At 44.8% G+C, this 27,537-nt stretch overlaps 1 protein-coding gene across 1 annotated transcript in view; it reads left to right on the forward strand.

Moving 5' to 3' along the window:
- The first annotated feature begins 14,328 nt into the window (after window positions 1-14,328).
- Window positions 14,329-27,537, forward strand: part of LOC135374059 (uncharacterized) — a 93,178-nt gene continuing 79,969 nt past the window's right edge. The window contains exons 1-3 of the mRNA XM_064607065.1: window positions 14,329-14,437; window positions 22,511-22,567; window positions 22,638-22,664. The gene's annotated coding sequence lies outside the window, so the exon portion shown is untranslated. The remainder of the gene's footprint in view (window positions 14,438-22,510; window positions 22,568-22,637; window positions 22,665-27,537) is intronic.

The raw sequence follows: 27,537 nt of genomic DNA on the forward strand, positions 1-27,537 counted from the left end.
CCTCTCCGTCTCAGTGTGAGTGGACAGCCCGTCCTGTCGCGGACGCCAGAAATTTTTATATGTCACGGAAACCTGGTGCGTTCCCGGGATGCTATACCACTGGGACCTACTCGCGATCGCACCAGGTGAAATATCCTCCGTCCTTAACCTCTGGATAAAGGTGAGACGAATTCACCGGCGAAAGTTTTCCGGCCGCACAGCGGACACTTAGCAACACCGTTCCGTACAAATAAATGAAGAAGAGTGGTCGGGCTGCCCTATGTCAATCGACACACGCCCCATGCGCCACACAATGAGACAAAGGAGAGATGCTAGTAACGTTAACAACAATTAATTTAATTAACGCAACAATTTCTATCTAGAATTACGAGAACACTATCAACAGCATGGCTAACATTGGTTCAAAGGGAAAACAGACAACGGTAACATCGGAATCACAGGTCGGTTAGAGTCCTGGTACGTATAAGGAAGGAAATGGAATCAAAGTCTTAGCTGATTGATGATTGATGCTGGCAGTCTTCAGATGGTCCTCTTGGTGTGGCTGGTAGACAAAGTCCAAATCGATGATCACTGCACACACTTCACTTCACCAAACGATATTGACAAACCATTGCAGAGGAAATAACTGTTTTGAAATTGAATTTTGGGGAGCTGGTGCTGAGACGTCTGACTTCTGGTCACATGTTTACCGACTGCTCCGAAACAGAGGTCCTCAAGAGTTTTATTCGGTGTCGCATGGCTTTGACGTCTTTGTCAGTCGCCGACGTCGCATACCTCTGGCGCCTAACACACACTTGCTACAATGCACTTTAATTGATCACAGAAGTGGAGGGACACAACTGGTAAACAACGGAGGAGGAGGAAACCCCTAAGGTCCACCCCAGACATTGGCTCTTAACTATTTGCGGGTGTCCAAAGGGACGCCGCTACATGTGTTTTTCATACAGCTACGAGACTTCCGCAATCTCTTGTTACACAGGTACAAGCCCATCACAACTCTGTAATAGGTGGCGACGACATAAGCCGTCAGTGACGGCTGGTACCAATTTACACCGTCTACGTGCCTGCCTAAGTGCTTGTCCCGTCAAGACTGAGAATAATACTTCTATTGTACACAACCCTTCTCCGAGCAAACGGACCCATGTGTAGGCGACAATTTTAGCCACTTTGGCTCTGGCCACGCGGGTCCGGCTCCTCGGGCGTCGTTAGAACATGACAGAAATGCCGCCGAAAAAGGACAAAATTGCCCGATTCCGCGACAACTTTGGGAGTAGAAAAGGGGTAACGGCTACCTGTTACTCCCTTCTGCTTGTTACTACTCCCCTGTCAGAATTTAGGGCCTCCCTTTAGCAGACGGGGAGTTGATGAAACCCGGATTGAGGTTGCTCGGAGCAGCCTTGCGCACGCGCAGTAGTTGTATCTGACGCCCGGACACTAGCGAGTCGCGGGGCACGTGTTGTGCTACAATGCTTCTTGGTGTTGCTCTCTTCAACTTGTACTTCGGCCTTCCTGCTGCTAATGCATGTTTCTATGCAAACTCAAGAAGTGCGTGATGTTCTGCAAATGTTTCAAAAGGTGAGTTCACTCATATTTTTAGCTTGTCGCGCACGCTGCTACAGCTCATACAGCTACAGTTTACGGAACACGGCACTAGTGTATTTCTTCATCAGAGTGGAAGAGGTCAAGTAAGAAACGGGTGACCGGATATTCTGTCCATTTCCCTATATGTCTGTCCGCTGCCATTTGCTGCTAGGCTGTGGCTCTAATGAAGCAATGAAACACACCGGTGTTCCGTACACTTTTGTCCCAAGCTGTAGCACAACTTCATAGCTGGTTTGAAAGGCGCGTCTGTGAAAACCGTTACAATAATTATGTGTTCGTTTTGTTAAGTTTTGTCATTCTGTTTTTAGACAGGGGTAAGTGACCTCTGGTTTTGTAACACCACATGTATGTACCTTACAGTAGTGTATAGCATTTCAGACGCTTCTTATTATAATCTTGCATTGCGTCCAATGTATTTTATGTGATGATCCCGACATTACAGGACATAATCACATACTGTGCTGACAGTTGCAGATTTATTCTTAGGGGAAGATGACATTGTTTACCTCCAAACCACAGTGAGTCTACGAAAAAGGCCTAGTGGGTGTCATAGCCTCCCGGAAGGAATCACCTTTTGCTGTCTTAGCTACACACGTTCTGCTCGCGCAGGTGAGTTTTCAAAGTCGCAAGTGTAATTCATAATATCCTTTTTAATGTACTCATAGTGATAGTATCGTAGCCTTTCACGTAGAGGCGTGCGAGTTCAGTGCATTATCTATAAGTATGTAGTATCATGATTCTAGTATTTACAGGATTGCTCTTAACATATGCATTGACAAGGACGAAGGAATAACCATCCCGCAAGATTCAGAGCTGCAACTCCATTGTACAGCAATATGTGCCAGGGTCTGCCAAATATTAATATTTTACTTTATTTATTATTTCGTGGTAGCGCCCCGGAGCAACTGTGGCTGTATGCTCTGTGCTAAGAGCAACTCAATAGTAAAGAGTAAATTTGAGAGTAACTCTTAGCATTCCTTGTCAAACTTTGGCACACACGCACAAAAGAGAGAAAAAATATCACTGGTCAACAGAAAAGCATGTCTAGAGGACAGAGACCAGTGTCTTCATGACGGTCGGACACGCCTGGGCTTTACTTTGTGATGAAGTTTGTTTCATTTCTTGAAACGTATTACAGGTTGCCATCCGCATTGATGTTCTACTTCCTGTCTGACTACAATGCTAAGTACTTAGTGTTTTAAGCTCAAAGGCCTTGAGAACATTAACACTGTCTTTTCTGTGCATTACAGATTCGCAATGAGTACAAATAAATCATAAATGTGGATGCTAACGCACCAATACCGAAATTTATCAAAGTGTCTGGACACAAGACTTTAAATATGGCATACAAAGGAGATCTTGCAGAGCAGAAGTAAACTGGCTGAACATGGACAGACTCGAAGAGGAACAGGACAGGCAGGACACCTTCATATAGGACTCATGAGTGCTTGACACACGTAAGTGTTAGTTGTCGGATCAGTTAACAGACTTTATTTCATAGTTCCAAAAGTTCTTTCAGTCACAAATATTGGAGTAATTTGACATAAATATCATATTTCACCAGTAACGGCGGAACTTTATAGGTACTGCTAGTAATATCCTCCCAAATTGATTATCTTCATTTCAACACTTTCATCACTGTGCTTAACATGGTTCCTGAAGGAAAAAGTATCTATCAATATTTGTATGTATTTTTGTATGGATATCTGTATTCTATGAATATCGGAGCTCAAGTGTTCGATTATTCACTGCTATTGTTCTTGTAAATAATTTATGTGAGGAGTGAAATTTATAAACTTGATTAAACACATGAAATGGAAGTTACCAGCAAGCTTACCAGAGTAAGCCAATTTCCATTTTGGAAATTTGCTTTCTTTTCTTACGAGCATGTGTCTTTCATATTGCTTATTCGATTGCGATGCAGTGATTTTTTTAATATCTCGACTGAGTTGGAATAGTTTGTAATCCAGTACTTTTAGCTTCCAGACTATTTTCTGTGAGTGTTCTGAAGTGGCTGCCAGCGCTTGTGAAGGAGAATTGGCTCTTTTGGTTCATGGAACTAGTATGAATCTGTGATGGAATTGATCACATCGCGTGTCATGGTCTATTATATATTTTGGTTTTATCCCCTTGCACTGATAGCGTAGCCTAATTCTTACTGACATACACATGTTGTTGTGAAAAATATATTCTTCCTACCCTCTGCACTGCAAACACAATTGCTTGTCATGCAAAAAACTTGATGCCTTGTAGTCCGAGAAAAAGCCATGGGTGAGAAATCTTCCCTTTTAGATCATGAGTCGCTCAGTAAAAACTATTGTGCTTCATCTGTTACCAATTTCATGTTCTCCTGCATGCATTGCAAGAGTATGGTATAACTGACAAACACTATTTAAGAAGTGCAGCATAGTTTGAGACAAGCTTATGATTTTTGTTGTCTTTAGTGTCTATTGTACAATTTGTGTACCATCTAAATAAACAAAGGTATCACTTATTCAGTATGTCGATTGTTCCATTTGCGTATGTCTTGACTGACTTCCCCACTTCGTACATGCAGGCCTTTCGATCATCAATCTTCCATTCTGCACTGCATGTACTGCCATGTGAAGGGCTGTCCCAACGCACTGCAAATCCCCCTCAAGGTGCAGTGATACTGACTTCATGGGAGTTACTATGCTCCTTTTAGGAGTTGTGATACTCTTTTCATGAGTGTTACTATACTCCTCTCAAGGTGTACAGGCAGCCCTAGTAAGGGAGTGAGGAGACTCCCTCACGAGAGTATTCGTACACCCTATGGGGGAGTGCTGGTACCCCCGTTAGGATGGAGAGTAACGGTACACCCCTAAGGGAGTAGTATATGTGGCAATGGTGTATTCCCAAAAAAAGAGTTATAGTACACCTTTTTTTTAAGAGTGTACAGCACTGAGAGATCCTCTCAGGCTGAGGGAACCCCTCAGAATAACAGGGTCTCTCTGGGCCTCTCAGAAGCTAGTGCCTTGATGCATCATCGGAACATCAATGTCCAATCTCGGCTTCTACACTGCAGCTGCCGTCACAACGGTAGGATCACACAGTAGCAGGACACACCAGAGATAGAGACGGACAAGTGTACGTCACAAAACTTGATATATATATTGACTTATTTCGTTGGTACAGATATAACACAGGTATGCACGCTGCTATCAAATTACATAGCTGTTATTTCAAGTGGCTTGCAGCATTGTGAATATTTAATATGAGTTGAAGAGTCCCCCAAAAGAAACAACATGAAACGGTAAATAGCAGCAACATAAACTAGATTCAACGCTCACATGTCTATGAAAACGCACATTCATCATCAACAAATGCAGTCGAATTGCACAAAGTGTAAGCTCAATGGAAACAAACTCGCAATGTCCGAATAACGAACAACGACGACGAAAATTCTCGGTGGTACACTTGGGGACGCACGATGCAGCATCCAGTTTGCGTAATCTAACTTCGGTGCCATTGGGTTCTCACCACCAACTTGAGACAAATTCCTTAGACTACGCTGCCTGACACTTCGTACGAGCTCCGTCTGCAAGACATACAATTTCAAAGCGGCAGTTTAAGTCAGTGTGCCGACATCGAAATATATAACATGCCGTTTGTGTCAAACTCTAAGGAAAGAAGGAGTACTTTTACTCCTTTTGGGGACTAAATGCGTTGCCACAAAAAATAATCTCTTTCGGGAGTAAATGCATGGGAGTAAATGAATGTCACAGGGTCGAGGCTGCATTTCACGCGCTGTTGTAAGAGAACCAGGTACATAATTCGTGTGCATGCATGAAAATACTTTGAAGCAAACTGTCAATCGTGATATATCGAGTTATATAAAATTTTGCGTCATACATAGGGCACAAGATGCGCCGTTTCTTACTCTGTGTGGCTGGAAAATTGCTAATTGCTACGTTGGCTGAGTTATACAGCCTTATGCCATCAAATTGATCAAGGGCACATATTTATGTAGACTGTTGCATTCAGGAGACCATTCGCGAAGTTCAGTGTCAATTTGCAGTCCTGGGGAGTAAATGTCGGGACTAAATGTCGGGTTAGGGGACTAAAATGGAGAGTAATTGCAGGGGAGTAGAAGCTGCAATTACTCCCCGTTTTACTCCTTTTTCTTTCTTAGAGTGATATCAGCACTCATAATGCATGCTACGAACAGGGGTGAAAGCATAGTGGGAACAGGAATTCCTCTCACTCACGAAAGCATATCTGACACATCGCTTACAGAGTTCGAAAGCAGCTAAAATATCGAAGATAAAACGCGAATTACTTGAGGTCCGCAGCCGGTGTCCTCAAACTTCGACGTGTCAAAAGAGACTGACTGATCCGCTGGTGACTTGCGGAAACGCTTCCACTTATGTGCAGTACAATATTGTATGGATTGCAAGAACAATATCTTCAAGGAGGAGCGGCAATTCAAGGTTCGCACGGCACGTGTACCTTGGAGAAATAATTCACAAACGTGTGACATGTGCTAACTATGTTGCAACCCGGGCGAGGTAGCATGTCCCGCGGCGTGGAAAACATGTATAGAATCTTGCTCTGGGAGTAGCAAAAAAAGCTGTGGGAAAGGTCCTCTCAAACCCCTCACGGCTACCTGGATGGTCCTGCAACACCCACCAGATTTTCTCTAAAGGTCCCAAAAAGCTCTAAAAGGCCCGCATAGGCCGGTAGACTCCAACTGATCATTGGTCCATAATTCTAGCTATAGAGCCACTTATCGGTCCCTTCCAATACCTAGTTCGGTAGCGATAGTTCGGTAGCAATAGGAGGCAGCTTAGATGGATTTTTAAGCTCCTTCCCAAACACTTATTGGTTCATATTTGTAGCTAGAGAGCTGCTTCAATAATCTCTAGATTTCTAAGCTCTCTCATAGGCCGGTAGACTCAAACTGCTATAGGTCCATGCCTTCTAACTGCTAGCCAGATATATTTCCCACTTCCGATAAGTAGTTCGGAGCGAGCTTATAAATCTAGAGATGTCTAGATATCTAAGCTGCCTCCTAACTACTATTTACAATCCCCAAATCTTGCTGGACATCCACTCATTGGTAACCTCCACTCATCTTTGGATTTTTAACCTCTTCCCAACCACTTATTGGTTCATATTTGTAGCTAAAGAGCTGCTTCCACTAATCTCTAGATTTCTAAGCTCCCTCATAGGCCGGTAGACTCAAACTGCTATAGATCCATGCTTCTAACTGCTAGCCACATATATTGGTCACTTCCGATAAGTAGTTGGGAAGGAGCTTATCAATCTAGAGATGCCTAGATATTTAAGCTGCCTCCCAACTGCCATTTACAATCCCCAAATCTTGCTGGACATCCACTCATTGGTAGCCTCCACTCATCTTTGGATTTTTAAGCTTATCCCAACCACTTATTGGTTCATATTTGTAGCTAGAGAGCTGCTTCAAATAATCTCTAGATTTCTAAGCTCCCTCATAGGCCGGTAGACTCAAACTGCTATAGGTCCATCCTTCTAACTGCTAGCCAAATATACTTCTCACTTCCAATAAGTAGTTCGGAGGGAGCTTATAAATCTAGAGATGTCTAGATATCTAAGCTGCCTCCCAACTACTATTTACAATCCCCAAATCTTGCTGGACATCCACTCATTGGTAACCTCCACTCATCTTTGGATTTTTAACCTCATCCCAACCACTTATTGGTTCATATTTGTAGCTAAAGAGCTGCTTCCACTAATCTCTAGATTTCTAAGCTCCCTCATAGGCCGGTAGACTCAAACTGCTATAGATCCATGCTTCTAACTGCTAGCCACATATATTGGTCACTTCCAATAAGTAGTTCGGAGGGAGCTTATAAATCTAGAGATGTCTAGATATCTAAGCTGCCTCCCAACTACTATTTACAATCCCCAAATCTTGCTGGACATCCACTCATTGGTCACTTCCACTGATCTTTGGAATTTTAAGCTCCTTCCCAAACACGTATTGGTTCATATTTGTAGCTCGAGAGCTGCTTCCACTAATCTCTAGATTTCTAAGCTCCCGGGAAAAACATAACCACATAACCACTAAACAACTATCCCGTTATCTTTCGGAACGCTTACCAATTCTTGCCTCTTGTCCCGTTTCGTCCCCGTGTCCGTGAACCTCCCATTCCTGTAACCGGTCTGGAGCCAAGATCCCTTCGTTCACATAATCCTCTCCACACTCAGGCTGTAGAAGCCCGTACGGACCCTTTCTTCCCTCTGGGCTAGTGACCCACAATTCGCATGAACCTTTAACACGTCACACCTAACCGTTTAAATACCATGCCAATGATGAGGACGGTGCCCAGAAGAAGAACAGTCTCTGTTTGAAATATCGGCGGCTCCTGTCGTGAGGCAACTCCATTCCTGTGTTAGTTTTCGTTCGTCTGCAGAAGAAAAAATATCAAAATGAGCTCAAAGCGCCAAAAGCACCATATTCACTGGAACTTTCCACACGATGTACAAAACGGGTAAGATTGATCTTAGTGCTATTTAATTTCTTAGTCATGAGGCTCTCGAACTATGAATAACTTGTTGCTCTACTTTGCAACGAACGTAACCGATGCCTGTTTGCGTAGCACCATACCGCGGAAAAATGAAAAATTTTGGAAGCCTTTATGTAATTCAAGAATTAGAGGAAATCTTCAGTGTCCTATAAAGTTATATTGAACACTCACATAAAACACACACACACACACACACACACACACACACAAAACACAAAAACTTGCCCCGAAAAGTGGATATAGCCCCCTATATATAGGCCCCTACACAGCGCAAAGAAGAAAAATCCAAATTCTAACTTGATCTTTAAGCGCACTGTGAATTTTTTGCCGTCCTCACGCGCAGCGCAATCATGCGGTGTTACCATGTTCCGGGTGTGGCAAAATCGAACATTGTAAACAGATTTTCATCTCCTGCCTTCACATGAAAACTAATTGCTATCACTTGATTACGTTTTAACTGTTTGCTTTCATAACAGTGTTAAAATAGCGTGGTGTAGATTGTGGAGCAACCAGATGTGATCGCATTTTTCACCGGACGTGAGGTAGAGGTACGATGCCACGGAGGGAATAGTGCAGTAATCGAGATGTGTTCACACGCGGTGTATAAACGGGAAGAAATAGATATTGCCGGTTGCGAAATCCTCGATCTCAAAATCACGTTCTCGAAACAAGGAAAATCGACGATAATGATTGTTACTTCTTAAGATGGTATACCGCTTTTAAAAACAAGACTCAGTGCACTTAATGATGCGACTTTGCGCAAGCAATCTCTCGGGAGTTAATGCGATTAGAACCCCTCCATGGTATCAGCAGGTCGAACCGAAGAACATCTACATTGGTCAGCAGCGCCAGTCCTGCTGTTTCGACAAGGGCCACAAAATGTACTAGGAATTAGCCTTGAGTGTGTGCGTAAGACACTGAACAACAACACTTTCATCGGTGCGATTTCGGCCGCCCGAAATTATGCGACCGTAGGGAAGGAAACGCTTTAAAGAAACCTGGGAGTAACCGCGGCCCTCTCGACATACTCTGTAAAGTAAATATGGTTTTGTGGCCACGTGAACAAATAAATGTCTTAAAAACATGCCAACCGGTCTGTTCTTTACGAGCTCCTATCACTTGCTATTGGCGTGTGACGTGCGGTGAAAAATACGAGCACATCTAGCTTGCTTCACAATCTACATTCAGCGATTCTAGCAGCGTCATGAACGCAAAAGTTCGGAACGGCTTCAATTCATGGCAAATAGTCATAATGAGGAGACAGAAGCTGAAAGTCCGTTTAGAAAATTCGATTTTGCCACACGCGGAACAAGATGCACCAGCTTGATTACGCTCAGCGTATACACTCTTAGAAATGAACTTCACCACATAGCACGCTCCTAGCCAACCTTAATCCCGAATGACAACGTTCTCGTCCCAGATTTGTTGAAAACGGGAGGAGGAGCCTATTTTGTGCCAATTATGCACGGCACAAAATAGGCCCCTCCTCCCGTTTTCAACAAATCTGAGGCGAGAACGCTGTCATTCGGGGTGATGGTTGGCTAGGAGCGTGCTATGTGGTGAAGTTCATTTTTAAGAGTGTAGGACCGGCGAAAAAATCACAGTGCGCCTACCGGTCAAGTCTGAATTTTGATTTTTCTTCTGCATGTGGCATAAGGCTCTATCTACGCCGTATCAAATATTCGAGCAAAGTGTTTGGTGGCATTTCTTAGCCAAAGGCTTCCGAAATTCTGCATTGTTTGGAGGTATGGTGCTGATCAAAGAGTACGTTCTACAAAGCCTACGTTCCTGATGGAGTACCGCAACACATCATACGCCGTTCGAAAGCTCCATGAATCGAGCAATTAAATGCTATGAAGCACAATCTTTTACCCTAGTCAGACGGCAAACCTAAGTCCGTTAGCGGAAAGACCGTTACTTCGCCTGTATTCCAACCATAATTTCGAATGACATCGTTCTCTGCCCTGACTTGGGAGGCGTACACCTTTTTTGTTACAATTATGGAGTTCATAATTGCCGCAAAAAGGGCGTACGCCTCCCGTTTTCAACAAATCAGGGCAGAGAACGATGTCGTTCGAAATGGTGGTTGAACTACAGGCGAAGTAACTGCCTTTCCGCTAAGGGACTTAGGTTTGCCGTCTGACTAGGGTATTATTCGTTCTGAACATTGTCTGGCAAGTTGCGTTGAATATAGTACTTTTTGGCGCTGTGTGCCAACTTTTATAGTTTTTTTTCAGGCAAATCAAAACCGAGACGGCACTGTCAACACAGGAGCCTCTTGTGTTTCAGGTGGTCTAAACCCAGAGGAAGTACATGTATAATGCAACAAGAAATACCCTTGGAGGTCACGCCCAAACGCGCGCGCGACAACATCGTCTTCTGAGTGGCAGTTTTTCCGTCCGCTCCTATTTGGCGAATCTTCTAGCACAGAGAATTCCGAAATTGTTAATTTGTTCTAACTCACAAATGGCTTCAACATACGCATTTCCTTTTCCCGTTCATTCGAAACGTGAAACTTACCGGCTTGTTCGATTTGAGATGGAACTCTAATGTGCACTCGACGTTTTTGCATGGCTCTGTTGTTTTGTGCAAAATGTGCAACATATTAAAAATGTTAGCGCTCCGACCGAGTAATGAAAAATCTTCCAAAGTGTTGTTTTACGCACAGGACAACATTGTGTAACGTGGATTTCCGATCGATAGCTGAAGGATGCTAGACACTTCAAGACATAATCTGAGTTACATATGTTTCTAAAGTAGTTTGGTCTGCGAAAAGTCCCCAATAGACTATAGTAATGTGCCCCTAATGTATTTGGATATTTCTGATGTGTACGTGCAATGCGATTAATAATGCTACTGCTCTGAACGTGCAATGCAAAAGCTTCCAAGTCTGAGTTCTATGCACGCATTACAACATTGTACAACATGAATTTCTGGTCTATATCTGAACATTGCTAGACACCACAAGCCATCATGCGAGCTGCATATGTTCCTAACAGAGTCGGTCAGCTAAAAGTACACATATATTATTGTGGCGCTAATATATATGTATGAATGAGCCATGATATTAATAATGTTACTGCTCCCAACGTTTGGTGCAAATCTTCCAAATCGGGGTTTGGCACGCATTACCACATTTTAGAATGTGGATTCCCGGTTAGTGTCCCACGCTGATTCCGTGCCACTACATCCAACGTGCCATTACATCCAACGCGTCGTTACATCAAAAAAACGAGCCGTTACGTCCAACATGCTGTTACATCCGTTGTGCCATTACATCCAACGAGACGTCACATCCATTTTGGCCACTACATCCACGGGTCATTACATCCAACGAGCCAGTACATCCAACATGTCATCAGATCCATCGGTCCAGTACGTCCAACGAGCCATTACATCAACGGACACAGAACACTCGCTCAATGTTCTCGTCGGTGTTCTGTGCTTGTTACGCAGCGCCTTCCATCGACCATCACAAACGCGGTTCATTCCAACATCGCTGTTCTGTACTTTTTTGTCGCACCTACGTCAGTGGCCAGCAAGTGTTGAGGTCGTTAATTCCTTAATTGTTTTCAAACTTAGGAGGAGAGCCTATAGGTGAGTGCGGTACCCATGCGAATGTCGCTGTTCTGCACTTTTTTCGAATGATCTCCTTCACCTTTGAGATAGCGTCCTGTGTGTGAATCACGTTGTGTGAATACCAGATAGTGTTGGGAAGATGCACAAACCTAGTCACCTGAATCCGGGAAAAACCCACGGGTTGACCCAGAAACGGGTTATTGTTGCTGCCTGGACGATTCGACGGATAATTCGAGAACAAATCGAGAAGAATTCCTCCGGTTCAGAGTTTCCATCCCGGGCAGCGAAATGATTGTCTTGTTTGGAGATAGACCTGTTGTCCGGAGATAGTAAATGATTGTCTTGTGCGATACGAGGAGAGTGTCACCCTGTGGTGTTTGCGCTCACCATGCGACATGACACAGCCGCCCATGAATAAACCCATGATGTAATTCGTGACACACTCCTACGGCGTTTCAGCCACTTGGGAACACTACAAAGCTCAGGTCACTGGATGTTTCACGTCGAAGTTGCAGCTATAAATGCAGCAGTGACAGTGTTCAGCGCTGTACGTGTGAATCAGCCGATAAAAATAAATGGCTGCGCCTTTCATTATGCGAAGGTGATAAATGGAAAGCGGGACGAGCTTTGCTTGAGAACCGTCTGCAGGACAATGAAGAAGTACGAGAGTGGTTCAGGGTCGTAAGGCACCTGCCCTTCCTCCCCGAACATTTCCGTCTCTCGTTCAGCGAGATTTTCATTTCCAATCCACCTCAGCAAGAATCACCTCTTCTGAGCGCTCTGCTGCAGCCCTTCATATCCTACTTCCGCAATTTTGGCTGATATACATTCCCGTCCGTGACGTATAGGACCACTTTAGCAACTCCGGAGCACGCACCACGAATGTGTTTGAGGGTTGGCACAATGAACTCGATGACCAACTCCCGAACTAGCACCCAAATCTCGCGGAACTGCTTGCATTTTTCCAGAAGGTGCAGCACGCTGCAAAGTACCAGCTGCGGCTCCTGCTGTGCGACCCTGCAGCGCTGCTGGAGCTACAAACGCCACGAATCCGCGAGAGGAACGCCCGATATGCCGAAGAGATGGAACTATTTCGCCGCTGTTTTTTGTGTGCCCCCATTCAATATGAAGACGTCGCAACGTACCTGAAGCGCGTGGTAGACGTTGGGATTTTGCCATGTACATAATGTTATAGTCCGCGAATGAAGAGCTGTTTGTAACTGATGTACCAGTAAAATATAGTATGCCGCGTTGTTCAAGAAACCGTGATCTTTTGCTGTTAAGTCACTGCTATACCTTTTGTAATGGTACCGTTGCGCAACTATATAGCGAGAGCAGCACACAGATAAGATCATTAAAGACACGTTCATGCTTAATTCATTTAGTTATGTATTTTATTTTCAATGTCTGCCACATGTTTCAGCCACACGTTGTGGACGTGAGGCTGGCAGGTTAAGTTAGCGCTTGAGCAGAGCTCCCGTCGTGACGGGTAATCTTATACTTGTAGAAGCTGCATTGTATGGGCGTGTTTCTTTTCTTTTTTGAGACTGTCTGCGGTTAGGTTGTACTGGTTCACGTTTCAAGTTCGTTCGGGAAAGAATGAGGTGGAAATGAACGCCGCAATTTGATAAGTTTTGGCATCGAATTTGGATGCAGATGTCCGCGCGTCCCATGCCAGCGAGACCGGGAGAAAAGAAAGGATAGGCGGAACTAATACTATTGGTCAGCTACAGTGACGCATTATTGTTGGATATTCATGCACTATGCAATGTGGTTGAACGTACATCGCCACTGACCAGCAACCGGGGGAAGGGCTGTTTATTGAAAAAGAATCAGGAAAAGGTTAGTCAGGCATGGGCCGGCTTGGTATTCGTTCCATAAAAAGAAAACGAAAAAGAAAGAAATAAAACAACAGCAATCGCCTGCGGGTTGTAGTCGTCTTGAACACAGGCGGGTCACCGGTTCACTCCTGCTATTCCTAATCCGGGCTTCTACTCCCGTTGACCTTCTTACCTCCCATCGCCCCCATGACGACCCGGATTTTTTGGCCGTTACGTCCAGCGCGTCGTTACATCCATACCGTGCTATTACATCCAACGAGCCGTTACATCCATTGTGCCATTACGTCCACCGATAGATGTAACGACACGATGGATGTACCAGCTCGTTGGATGTAATGGCCCCGTACCTTCCACGCTGTTAGAGTGCAGTGCACAGTTCACCTTGAAGTGAGCAACCATTTCTGGGCGATGGCGTCTGTGTGATATACCTGTTGCCTCTTAGACTTAAGCTTTGGAGGAGCATGTCAACAGCACCTGGGATTCTATGACTTTGTGACATTGACTATGTACTCTACGCAATGAGGTACCAATGAGGTACCAAGCGGAGGCAGAGTGTCCTTGTGTTTAGTTATTTTAACCCATGGTCACCATACTTGCAGTCCGTTAACATGACAGTTGGCGTAGTGCAGCTGGGTTAGCGCCATATAAACTACCTTCTTCAGATACTTTTCAAAATGAAGAGGCACTTCATTTCTACATTTTTAATGTACATCTTCTACTTCGTCGATGTTGTCCTGAGAAGCTGCTTTTACTTATACCCTGCACGTGACGTGGAATAGCGCACATCATACGACGTACCACTTCCTCTGTGAGCCTTGAGTGAGCCCTGGTAGAAGATACAAAGGCACTTCCTATTTGAAAGGATATATCTACGACTCAGAATGAGTAAGCGAACTTGAAACTATGGTCTGGAAAAACTAATATCTAAGTTTTAGATTCGGAGGCCTAGTCGGTTCGAAATATCTTCCACACAGTCTCATATGTCAGTGTCTGTGAGTGACGCGAGATAGCGTATTGCAATCATGTTCGTAAAAGAAGCGGTGTAGGCTAATTCGCTAGTCAGGTGCTTGTTAAGACTAAGGCGGTTTGTACTCGGCATGTGCGTTGCTGGCTTTTACAAATCGAAGGACGGAATACAGAACGCAAAATATAATAAGTGTAAGAAAGCGTCTTTGAAAACGTTTTTCTATCGATCTGTAGCGTAACCTGTGGAGCGGTACATTCCATGTACGCAGACGACCCAACCTGTGCTTCCTTTAAGGCCGGCCCGCATGGGTCGTGTTTCTTTGAATATCTCGCTACGTAAAACTCTGCATTGCGACGCACCGTTAAAAAAATACTCCTGTGAAAAGGAATGGGGCGCGAATCCAAATCACGCTGTTTGACTTGACGTGTGGTGATTGGTTGGGAAGCCCGTGAACTGACTGTTGCGTGAACTATCAAACCTTCCCTGATGCAGTGAATCAAGGGCATCTACGCCATACAAAATTTCGCGCTTGGTGTTAAAACCCTGATTTTACGCAAGAAAGACGTACCGTGCGGGTCGGACTGGCAAAGCTGTCTCTCGCCTGCTGCTAGAGAGATTGCCTGCTACGCCTAACGTAGATGCAGGACGCGGTCCTGGCAAAGGTACAGCAGTTGATGCTCGTGCAAAGTGGTCCGCTAACGCGTTCACTAGGACAAATTAAAGTAACCATCTGAGCGGGTGTGTAACACGTTTTATTGCTTGAAAGGAGAAGCGTTATTTCGCGGAAACCAAACAAAATCCAATTGCAAAAACCGATTTCGCGTCTGAATTGTATTGGACCGCTGAAATCAAAAACATTTATTAGTAGCAATAGGCGAGCAAAAAAGAGCAAATTAACAGCAATTCAGTGGCAAGATTAGACGATAGAAAATTAATTAAATAAGAATGGGCGCACGCACACCGCGCTCCCATTGCTGAAATGACAAAATGCTAGTTTACGCGATATGCTCATTTTGGAGAATTGTGCTCACTTAAACTGCGTATCCATTGGCGAGGCGAGTTGAGGCGAGTTAAGATAACCACCAGCGACAAGGCTGAATGTGCTGTCTCAAGTTTTCCGAAGTCTTTCAGGACGAATGTGAGCACAGTCCCCCTGAAGCCGACACAGGATACATACTAATCCCCATCCTTCCTGCTGTCCCCTGTCCATCTGCCCACATCTGTACGACGCTCATAGCCACCGTTGCTTCGCGGCGCAAACCGGGAAGAAATACAAAATTAAATAAGTTAGGATTACCGTTTTGAGTTTTTCACGGATCGCAGATTCTGTTCACGTAGAGCATGCGGCCATTGCTGAGATTATGTAAGACTACTTTTTCCGCTTTGCACATTTTGGAGACTGTTCAATTACACTCCGCATCCATTGCTGGCGCGAGATAAGGCTACTGTTTTTGCGTTTTTCACCTTGATCGCTCGTTCATTGCTGTGGTTGCATAAGCACATTAAGCTTGTTATGAATTAAGCTTATTCAATACGCACATTTTTGCACATTATGGAGATTGCGTTTACGGACGTTGGGCATTCTTTATTGATGTCAGATCAGGCTGTTTGCGTTTACCGCACCTTGGATATCAAGAGTTCTAGCGCATCGCTCGCTGTCCTTTACGTACGCAAAGAAGATAGCGTTCGATTCACTCTGTCTCACTACTTTGTTGAGATAGACTGCGTATGCATAGTTCAAGTTTGATAAGGCTACTTACTGCGTCTTGCATGTTTTTGGGAGCGTGTTCCGTGTTCACGTACAGGTTGTGCTTCAATTGCCGTGGCCGGATCAGGCTGCTTTTTCTGTTGTGTATCCACTGTAGATTATGTTCGCCCAGATATGGATCACTCTCCGAGCTTGGACGAAAGTAATTTTTATAACATTTTGAAACCCCGCGCTTTCGTTTGCCGGTCGCTTATTTACTGCAAAGAGGGCGATGTATTCCTTGCAGAATTATCCTTCGGTTCCTGCGTCGAAGCTCGTCTGCTTCCTTCTAAAATATGGTGAACTTCGTTGAAGAACATAGCGCTACACTTCATAAGAGGTTAAATTCGCAGGCTCAAGCGAATTTCTGAGGAGCCTGGACCATGCAATCATTCACAGAACATTAAATTCACGATGCCGAGGTGCGTCGGCCCTGCATTTGGCGTCTTAGAGGCCCTACACCTTGAACTTCTAGGAAGAAGTTATCAAGGGGTTCCACAACTGAGTAGATAACCCGTTGCATTTGTCTTCATTTTGAGCCATTCCGATTGAGACCGCTGGGATTAGGGGTGCTTACTCGGCTGGTATCTGGGTCATCGCCGAATTGCCCCGTCTCCAGTCATTCTTGTAACCGCCTCGACTAGGTACGATTAAGACTCGATAAGTGATGCGGCAACTTTTACCCAACAAACAACAGACGTCCTGACGACGTCTGTAGGATATCCCATCTTGGACAATGGGATATCCCTGGCAGCAGCCTGAATATCCCATAGATATCTATGCGACATACAGGAGACCAGGATATGGGCACTGTTTGGACGTCGCAGGTATATCCCTGCGATGTCACCTCGGGATATTGGGACAAATGTGGGACGATTTTGAACTGTTGTTCTGAATGTTAAAATTCAATATAATGTGCACTTATTTTACTTGATGCATCAGAAGTGACGACGCCACGGTTTTATAAAGGGAAAGTAGCCTACATACTTACAAAACATATGCATATGCTAATTAATGAATGTAAACATGTTAAAGGTGCTCTCACCCCAAAAATAAGAGCAGTCGTCCAATGTGCAACACAATTACAACGGAGGAGACCTGAACACATAGTGAGGCAAGGCAATGAAAAAAAAAAAAAAAAACGCGAACGTAAGTTACCCAAGCGCGTTGATCAAATTTCTTCCATGTTTCGTTCGCGCATTTTTCTGTCATTGGTTCGTATATTTCGCGGAACTTTAAATACGCGAGGAAAAGAGCGCTCGCGAATTTTGCGAAAATACCTGGGCTTTTCTCATTTGCTCTCAAAAGCTCACTTTGCGACGACAGAATTTTGAAAGGAGGTTCCGCCAAATATGGTACCACATTGCACGCTAGGCTTTCCGATTGATGTCAAGAGAAAGGCATGTAGCAGAACGTGCAAGCACAAACCAGTGTAGGCTACTCAGACACAGACGGCCCTTTGGAACACCGTGTGTCACTGACTTATGTGGGAGAAATGTAATTACACCCATAACCTCGTGCATGATTGCGGCCTTCTCTCTGCGCGTTTTGGTTGCTTTTCAGAATTAAGGAACGGAAGTTTGAAGCCTCCGTGTGGCCACACTGAATGGCTTGCGGCCTTTTGTAATGTACCTTGCACTCCAAGTGTCATGCTGCTCCGAGGAAGATGCCGCCTATCATTACGAGATAGGTTTTAACTATGAAGGAGTTATCAGACATTTCTGGTTGTGAAATAATGCGCGAGAAAGTGGGACAGGTATTTTTAAAGGGAAGCAGGTTATTCCTATTAGGATGTGATAGTTTGTTTCAATATTTTCGGTTGGCGTAGTGTATGTGCAACTGGCGAAAGAGCGAGTTTCAAAATGCCGCGTAGGTAACGCATTTGCATTGCCCCCCGCCAAACGCCCGTCAATCAGATCACAAAATAACGTTGGTATTTGTCGTTCGTGGTCACTTTCCACAAAAAGTGGTATCCCAAGTTCTCACGTTATTCAGTTCTATAGCGTGGCTGTGTCCCGCGCAAAAAACGGCGCATGGAAACTTTATCTGGTCACAAAATCTGTAAAACAACAACAGCAACAACAATTTTATTACAACATGATAATTCGGGAGTTTCATTGCCGGGGGCGATACTGTACTACTTTGCTGGTGGTGATATGGGGAATGAAATAATGGGCCCCTTCACAATAAGTACCCAAGTCCTATGGTATCCAGAACCGTGAAGAGAGCTATGAGGGTAGAGCTTTGGCGGGCTGGATGTGGCCAGGGACCAATCAATTTTGTGAGAGAGGGGGTCGAAAGTCTAGCTCGTTAGGGGTTCCGGGTAGTACGGTTCGAGAAGGTTTCTAGTGTGCGAAATGATGAAGAATGTGCCTTAGATCTTCTACAGTACTGCGGTGACTGCAGTGGGGAGAGTAAACTTGCCTCAAACGGCAACGCCACTGTGCTGTGAAAGCCACATCGAGGCGCATTCGATCAACTAATGCGGCATGTTGACGAGAGATATGTCGAGGCATGCGGAAAGTGAGCGCTGGATGAACTCTGCTCAGCATGGCTGGGGGACAATATCAGCGGTCCATTTGCGGGCAGCAAAAGGAGTCACGAGGCGTCGAAGTACGGACCGACGATCTCCTCTCAGCAGCGCAATACGCGTCAGTCTCCGAGACGAGGCAGCTGCTTCTATGGTGCTGCCGGTCTCTTCATTCCTTTTGACACCGCAATGGGCTGGAACCCATTGAAGAACCAGCCTGTGCCCTGCTTCATGGACAAGTTTGTAAGCCATTCACACGTTCATAATCAACCGCGCGGATGAGCCTCGGATGCCAGAATTTTCATTTGCTGGCAGTGCGCATGTTGAGTCAGTGAATACGACCCAATCCCGTGGGGTAAAGTGAACGATATGCTGCAGAAAGTTCATGGCATGGAGTTCCGCGGCTGTTGATGAGGTTTGATGCGAAGGTTGACGTCCTTCCACTGCACCTTCGGATGGGATGACATATGCCGACGTGGACTTGCAGTTTTGAGATGCGGCATCGGTGCATGCTGCGGCAGACGTAGAAAACTTCGCGTCTACCTGATCATAAAAGTGATCTCGAAGGACTTGTGGGGGAACCTGATCTCGTCGTTCCTAGAGTTCCGGAAGACGTGCACAGGTGGGTGGCACAAGCAGAGACCAGGGGACATTCGGGGTGAGACGTCCTTAGCTATGAAGTCAGTGAGAGCCCTGCGTGTCCTCTGCGCTACGCGATGGAAATCACTTTCAGGACAGTACCGAAACTTTCTGAGGAGTGGGTGACGGGGAATGTGCGCGCGCAAACGTAAGAAGTGTCGAGACGTTTTACGCTCACGAAGGACCTCCACCGGGAGTTGACCAGCTTCACCTAGGATTTGCCGTGTTACAGCAATTCTTGGAATTCCAAGGCAGCAACGAAGGCCTGGGGCAAACAGTGCCCAAAGGGTATTTAACGGCGTTGTACAAGTCATGTGTCTGATTGGAAGGCTGTAAAGCAAAGTCGCCCTCACCAAAGCCGTCTGAACAGCTAGAAGGTAGCGTTGATCACTGCCCCCATCCTAAGCCAGAAAGAGGTTGAATTGCAGGAAGCCATCGCTGCACTTTGGTTTCAAGGTGCTCCATGTGGCGAGCCCAACGCAGGTTCGCGTCCTGGACCACACCAAGGAAGCGAAAGGTACATTCCAAGTCGCGAGAGGTACGAATGGAATTTAAAGCTAGCTGCAAACCGCGTTGAATGGCTGGTCGTGACTTGCCTACAGTCCAAAAGGCAACGTCATCGGTATAGATAGAGAATACTACTTTGCGAGGAATTATCGATCGGCCTTCCGGCTTCCTTGGGGTACGCCTTGATCAACAGAGCACTTGGCCGTGGGATGTGCGGACAGCGACAGTTCGGTTCGTAAGAAAATCGTGGAGTCAGCTGAAGAGTCGACTACATAGTAAAAAAAAAAAAAACGAAAAGGCGTGGAGCACACAAATGTGCGAGACGGTATCATATGCGCACTTGATGTCCAGGAAATCCAATAGAAGAATCCGCCGATAAGCACGAGCATGCTGGACTGTAGAGACTACGTCGACAGCTGGATCAGTGGAGCTTCGGTGGCGAGGAAATGAGGGAACACACAATTTATGAGGGAACACACCTTGTTTCTTCGAGCCACCAGTCGCGTTGATGCAAAACCATTCTCACCATCAGTTTTCCCATGGAGCTTGTCAGGCTCACATGGCGAAAGGAGGATAGAGCGTTTGAGGGATTGCCTAGTTTCAGGATAGGCACGACTAATGTCTCCTTCCAGGTAGAAGGTACGGAACCCTGTCGCCAAGACGTATTATAAACATGAAGCAGACCTTGGAGTGATCGCTCGTCAAGGTTTGGCAGTGCGGCATAGGTGATTTTCAGAAGTTTCAACGCAGTCTTCAGCTCGATTATAGTAAGTCGCGGTCCATAACCTCCGGTGGCCGAGTCCTGTCTTGGTGACTTTATGTCATCATGCTCTGAACAAAACCGCCGTGTACCGCTGTCGTCGAGGCGGCCGCCGGTGTCGTCAGGACGACGGAGAAGTCTGTCGGTAGCATGTTTTCGTCTACACCCTTAATGATAGCCAATGCCGCGAGAGGATTGTTTTGTGGGGGCGCATCCTTCAGAGCTCTAATTGTCCTCCAGATCTGTCCCAAGCAGTACACCATCATTGGTCTAATATCGGTCCAACATTGGCAGCCAGTACAAGTTACATTGCTCCAATATAGGCCGTACAACTCGGACAGATATTGTGCCAATGAAACTGACAATATTGGTCCAGTGTTGCAAGTTGAGCCAGTGACAAATATGAATGATCTGTACGTATAGTAACTGCCACACCAGTCTTGTTTTAAGTGGCTTCAATATGTAACACGGCAACAGGAACGCATCATATTACGGGTCATTATTTTTTTCTTTCGTACAATTTGTTATATTTTTTGTGTAGATACTGCAACTTTGCCATCGGCTGCTGGCGATGGTGAAATAGTAATATCCCGCTTGGTCTGGGATCCGGGTAGTCACATAGAACAACCCATCATAGAAAACATATGCGAGCATCCCTCAGCAACCTTCATTGGGAACATCGCGGTAACAGCCAGAATCATTGGCAAAATTAGCAAATTTCACGCACAACCCGCACCTTGTCTAAAGTGAAGCGTAACTCTCCTGCAACGGTGCGAGGCATACGTCTTAGCAACTTACAATCAATCTGTAATTGGCGCTTAACGTACAACATCAGTATTGCAGGAAGCAAGCGCAAGCAAGTATCTAACCACATTCCATACGGGATTACCAGACTGAGTTTCAAGACGAGCAACCAATGTGAGAAGAGCCCATGTTTGTGATGAGAACAAATAGAATGAAAACGTGACATGTATCCTTAATACAAAAATGCGACCCAAGACCTTGGTAAAGGAGGACAGTTTAGAAAAACGGCTGCGTCCGTTCGTACTTTTTTTTCTTACTATGTCTACCTGTAATTGTATTATCGAACGGGGATCACTTCAACCGATCCCACCTTAAGAATCAGGTTTACGACCATGCCCAGTTTCAACGGGTTCAGACTGGGAGCGGTTGCAATTTGCACCAGTTGAACTGTTATCGAACAAGGACCACTCCAAGTGGTACCACTTCAACCTACTCCAGTTCAACAATCAGATTCAGATCTGGTCTGGAACATATGTTGGCCACGCGTGCGTATACCTCATGTTCGAAGTTCCTCTCGTTGTTGTCGTCAACGTCTACTGTAAGATTATGGTGGAAATGATCACGGATGAAGACGGATTAACAATCTGAGAAGCCGGGAGCGCGGAAACATACGGCGGACGTTGGGCGTTACATTTCTAGCGCGAAAATGTGAATAAAGTATTACGGTCGGTTAACATTGTAGTTATACACGGGTCTCCTAATGTGTGCAGCCACTATTCCAGGCATAGAAACAGTGAATAGCTGTATTTGCATTTGTGTTGACTGATAAACGGTAGATCCCATGGGAGAAGACATACCATTTGTGCATGGTTCACTTCGGGAGTGTTGATGTGCTCTGTTCTAGAAGGACATCGTTTATGGTATATCCACTCTTGAAGCACGTATGCGACACTGAAGAAAATGAACCAAAATTGCCGAACTTGTTCACAACAATTTCTCTTTTTTTCGTGAATCTTTGTGCCAGACAACGGTCTCCAAACTCATTTATGTCTTCTCTTTTGCAGCTGACGCGAGTTCCATGAGTTCTTTGAGTGGAGTAGAGTCGGCGAGCGAGATGTCGCGTAAGTTCTCTTTCCCTGCCTAATGTGTTGAACGGATTCCCTTTATATGACCATTTTCTTGAACTTGCAGAAAGCACGGTCGGAGCTGCAGGAGCAGGTAACATGTTCTGTTCTGAATTCATATTGTCTAACAGATCATGCGCATCCTTTCTTTTAGAAATATATGAGATACGCGCGTTGATACATCGTTCGGACCTGACCAAGCTAATTACCGTCGGCAAAATAAGGGTTAACATCTATTTCGGATACGCACACATCCCTTGTACAGATGTAATATGCGCCGAACGACCAACTGTTAGAATACACAACATGTGAGCTGTAGTACTTTATTGGCTGCCTGAGGGGTTCGTATTTTAACGTAGTCAGTTCAAAGCAGTGGTGGCCAAGTGTCCCGCATAAGTAGTACGAAGTACCACATTACAAAGGTACTAAAGCACATAGCACAAGTATATTAAAGTGACCATTAGATGCATTACCTATTTAGTTTGCATTCAATTATATGAAGAGCGCAATACACACTTTCGTTGTTTATTTTTTTCGCATAAATACAGTTACATTTACTTGTGACCATTTACAAGATCGTAAAATGCATACATGAAGAGTGTGTGTGCCTTTTAGGACTGCTCTCAAGCGGTGAATCACCCCAGGCCATAGTCATGATTTATTTGTTGTTGTTGTTGTGCCTTTTAGGTATTATACTTTTACTGGATCGTGTGATACCTAAAAGCCAAGCATACGATTCCGATATCAAACGCTTAGTATCTGTCAATGAAGAAAACAATGGAAGAATTCAGTGGAATCATGTATTGGGAAGAAAAAGAAAAGCCATCGAACCGTCATAACGTGTGTAACTACAAAACACCATGAAGGTCTTTGGACTTAGGTGGACTCGGGAGTACAGCTCCGCAATGCCATCTGCCCGCCGTTTTGAAGACCTAGGGGTCGTACCCTTTGCAGTATAGGCGAGCTAATACTCATGTCTTTTACTCATGTCGGGGAGTGGAAGAACTGTGGAAGACAACTATGCTCTTCCCCGACCACCCTCTGCTCCTTCGCGCCTGTTTTATTCGTTTCGCTGGCTAGTCAACAGTCTGAGCAATAAACCTTCGTGTGTTCCAGCTGGAGTCATTCCTTCCCCGTACGTTTCCCAACAATATTGTTATTGATAACTCGGCATGTTGAGCTTGTCAACGGTGGCGTTTCACGAAAAATGCCTCTTCGAGACAGAGCAAAAAACAATCGTAATTCCCAGATTGATGACTGCTGTTAAAGTTGAATAGTTGAGTACCTCGTGCAAAAGCACGAGAGAAACGTTGATATGCACTTTTAAGGGTAGGTGCTCAGGAATGCACTTGAAGGCTTCCCTTTACGTAGAATGCTAAAAAACAAGAGACAGCCAGACGCATAAAACTAACAACAATGCTCCCCGTATTCCGAAAACGAGTGTCCAATTTTGTAATCGCTGGTCATCCATATGTTTGGGGAACACTAACGAATAAACCAATGAGCTCAATCTGTATTTGTACCAAAACTAAAGCCCGTGCGTATGACGATAGGCTAGCGCTTGCACACAAAATAACAAACGGTCACTGATGGAAGCTGCAAAACACACAAGAAAACTACGTTCGTTAACCCACACTATACCGGGTGTCTCAGGAAGCACTGTTTTACGTGCCGGGACCTTAAGCAAAAAATATTCAAAGCTAAAGATAACAAAAAACATCGGCACTTAGACTTTTTCGACTAATTAACCGGTTTGGGTATACATATTTCTTGCGTGGAGTAGAGCCCGGATTCGGTGTTTGGATCAGCTATCCCGCTGTTAATTTCGTGTTCATTCGCCTGGTTGGCACACCAGGCGGGGGTGTCCAATCCCCGAGATCGCAAGAGACGCTTGGTCTTCCTCTACCCGACTAGTCCACAGCTCTCGCGGTGCATACGTGATCATCCATGATAATAGCACGTTATCTCGCAAACGGAACGACAGAACCGCAAGCGCTGTTCACCAGTCACTTTGATAAGGGACAGGAAAGACACCAAAGCATCTCTGGAAGCTGTTCCTAATCTTCCGTCGCCCCCGTATGTGAACCGGGTGGATGAACACGAAATTGACAGCCGGATAGCTCCTCCATAGAGCGGATCGGTGCACTGCTCTGCGAAAGAAATATGTCAACACAAGCTGATCAATTCCTAAAAAAATCGCAAACTGTCGACGTGTTTTTTTTTTGCTTAGAATATTTATCGCTGAAGGTCCCCATACGTAAAACGAAGGTCCCGTAAAATTAGACATTTAAGCTTTTTATATAATCAGTGAGCAAATGAGTGGCTCACTTGTCAGTTCCTGACCGATGACCCAAGGATCTTTACCAAAAATAATTCGATGGTGCCACCTGCTTACGGATTATTCAATTTTGGTTTCAGGTACGGTTGCATTGCTACAGTGGATAATGCGTTTCAGTTAGATTTTGTGGAATATAGCGAGCTGATAGACACGAGTAACTTGTTTAAGTGCTAATCCCGCACCAAAAGGCAGGTCCCAACTATGTATGCTACCGAGAATAGTACGTTGAGATGAAGGAACGGTGGTATACAGGTGTAAATGTCGACCTTCTAGACACGCCAGTAGGATTGAAGTAACATCTTTTGAAAGCAAATCTACATATGCATTTTTTTTCGCTCTCGCCAAATTATTTATTTTACAGATAGTGTGTTGTTACCCTTTATTTAACACATCCACGCGCCTTGTGACGACATATGTAACCGGAATAGCCGGACCAGGTTATTAACCCGCGTTTCTTTGCTGTAAGCTACCGTAGAGGATAAATTAGCGCTGTATCCAAAGGTTTGTACCATTAGCCATCAAAGTGACTTGGACTCGCAGTTGCCCTGACCTACTTCTGACTCAGCTTCCTCGACTCTCAAGTGATTAATACGCCGTTCTTTCTCGCTGACCTTGCGGGAGCCCAACTTTCAATAAGTTTTCCCCTAGAAAAAGCATGATGAAATACCAGCACTGATAGGTGCTATTAACGTACGCCTCCAAATTTTATATATCACGATTGTCAGACCGGCAGACGTCATATGTAGCCAATAGTTCGTTTTATTTCACGTTTTGAATGTCTATGGTTACTAGCTCCTGAATGTTAAGAGCAGACATTGTGTGTTTGTTTCACTAGACAACCGCGATCAGAGTAAACAGCGATTATGTAAGGAAGCGTGAACGAACGATAAGTATTATGTCAGTGTGTTCTTCTTTAGTTCGAAGTCCTGCGCACTGTGCTGTCTTCTGCGTACCCCGATTACAGACTGCTAGTACTTGATGCAAGAAGAATAAGTATATGTGAGACTGGTGATCACGTCGGTGATATAGGATTTTCCCCCAGTCGGTCATGTGTAAAATGTACCGTGCAGGAGCAGGCATGCAGTGTATGGTGACGGTTGTTGCCTGTAAACGTAGAGAAAAAGTTAAATATGTTACGTCTTACGAGAATATTTCTGGTGAGAGATAACCGCCTAACTCGTAAAAGCAACCATGTTCCATGTTCCCGATTGAGTTTCTGCTATTGATGACTATACAAAACCTCAAAAACACAATGCAGTCCTTTGAATATCGAACCTATGTCAGGTTCAAGTGAGTGAAACAGGGAGTCCGCTTGGACATCTGACGGACATTTACGGAGACAATGAGGTGCAGAAGGTGGGATGTCTTACGGACATTGCTATTATATCTCTTTTGGGTGTTTATGTATAGGGCTATTTATTGACTTGTTTATTGATGTGAGTACCTCAAGTGCCCGCAAGGCCGTTACATAAAGATTCAAAAATAAATTTGAGCGCTAGTGTAGGAAAGGGAACCAAAACTGTCCCTGTATGATTTTGGAAATACGCGTATATTTAGCATAGTTTGTTAGCATATACGTATAATTAATAGTAACACGGGCACAAAGACAGTTTCTGCTCCGATTTGTTCTTTTGCCTTGCATGGCTGAGCTTATTCGACAGGTGGCATTTAATACATCTAATATTTTCCCAGGAATCTTCAATCTATACACACTGTGCGAGATCAGTGTGAGACAATAATGTCAGCTCTTACTGAATGTTGCTTGCAACGATAAGAAACCGAATCTTCTGTAATGGTTAAGAGAAATTCTGCTTGCGGCTTAGAATCCCAGTAAACCAGAAATATCTCAGGCGCGTCGTGGGAAAGTTGCGCACATCGCATATGTCCAAGACGTCTACCGGACTGCATCTGTACGTCCACAATGTGACGTTGAAAACTATCTGATACTGTGTATTCCTCTGATATGTGCAGGACGTAAAAAGAATGGACTACTAGTGTATTATTATGATCATTAGTTCATATCGCGCGCCGGCGTCATTTCTGTTCATATATTTGCAAAAAACAAGCACACTGCGTTATGTGATGTGAATGTTATCTTGATCTTTCTCAAAGTCACTTCACATTGTTTCAGACCCCTCACATATTTCACAATCACGTCAACAAAGCTTAGTGAGTGGGAGGAACTACCACACATCTTATATATTCGTGACCTTATCTTCTATAAATATACTTACAAATTTGTTTGATAGGCGCTAGAAATGTACAAGTTACGGCTGGAAATGCTAGGGTATTCGCTGAGTCATCGGCCCGGGTCGGACAGCATAAAAACAGGAAAACGCAGGCCGGGTCGGGCCAAGAAAAGTCGGGTCGTGCAGAGCTCGGGTCTTCCCTACTGGCACAAAGAATATGGATAGAGGACAAGCAAGTGTGGCTTTGTGCATAAGATGGCCTAAAATTGCGGGCGGGTGGTAAGAGACTTCCCAGCTGTTGGTAAATAACGAAATAAGTAAATACCCAAATGGCGAGAACAAATCAGTTATAACACAGAAATAGTAAAATGGGAGCAATCAAATTTTGTATGTTGATAGGTGGTACTGTTTATTCATGACCCCCCCCCCCTCACACACAC

The sequence above is a fragment of the Ornithodoros turicata genome, unplaced genomic scaffold (genome assembly GCF_037126465.1).
Source record: "Ornithodoros turicata isolate Travis unplaced genomic scaffold, ASM3712646v1 Chromosome41, whole genome shotgun sequence".
NCBI lineage: Eukaryota > Metazoa > Arthropoda > Arachnida > Ixodida > Argasidae > Ornithodoros > Ornithodoros turicata.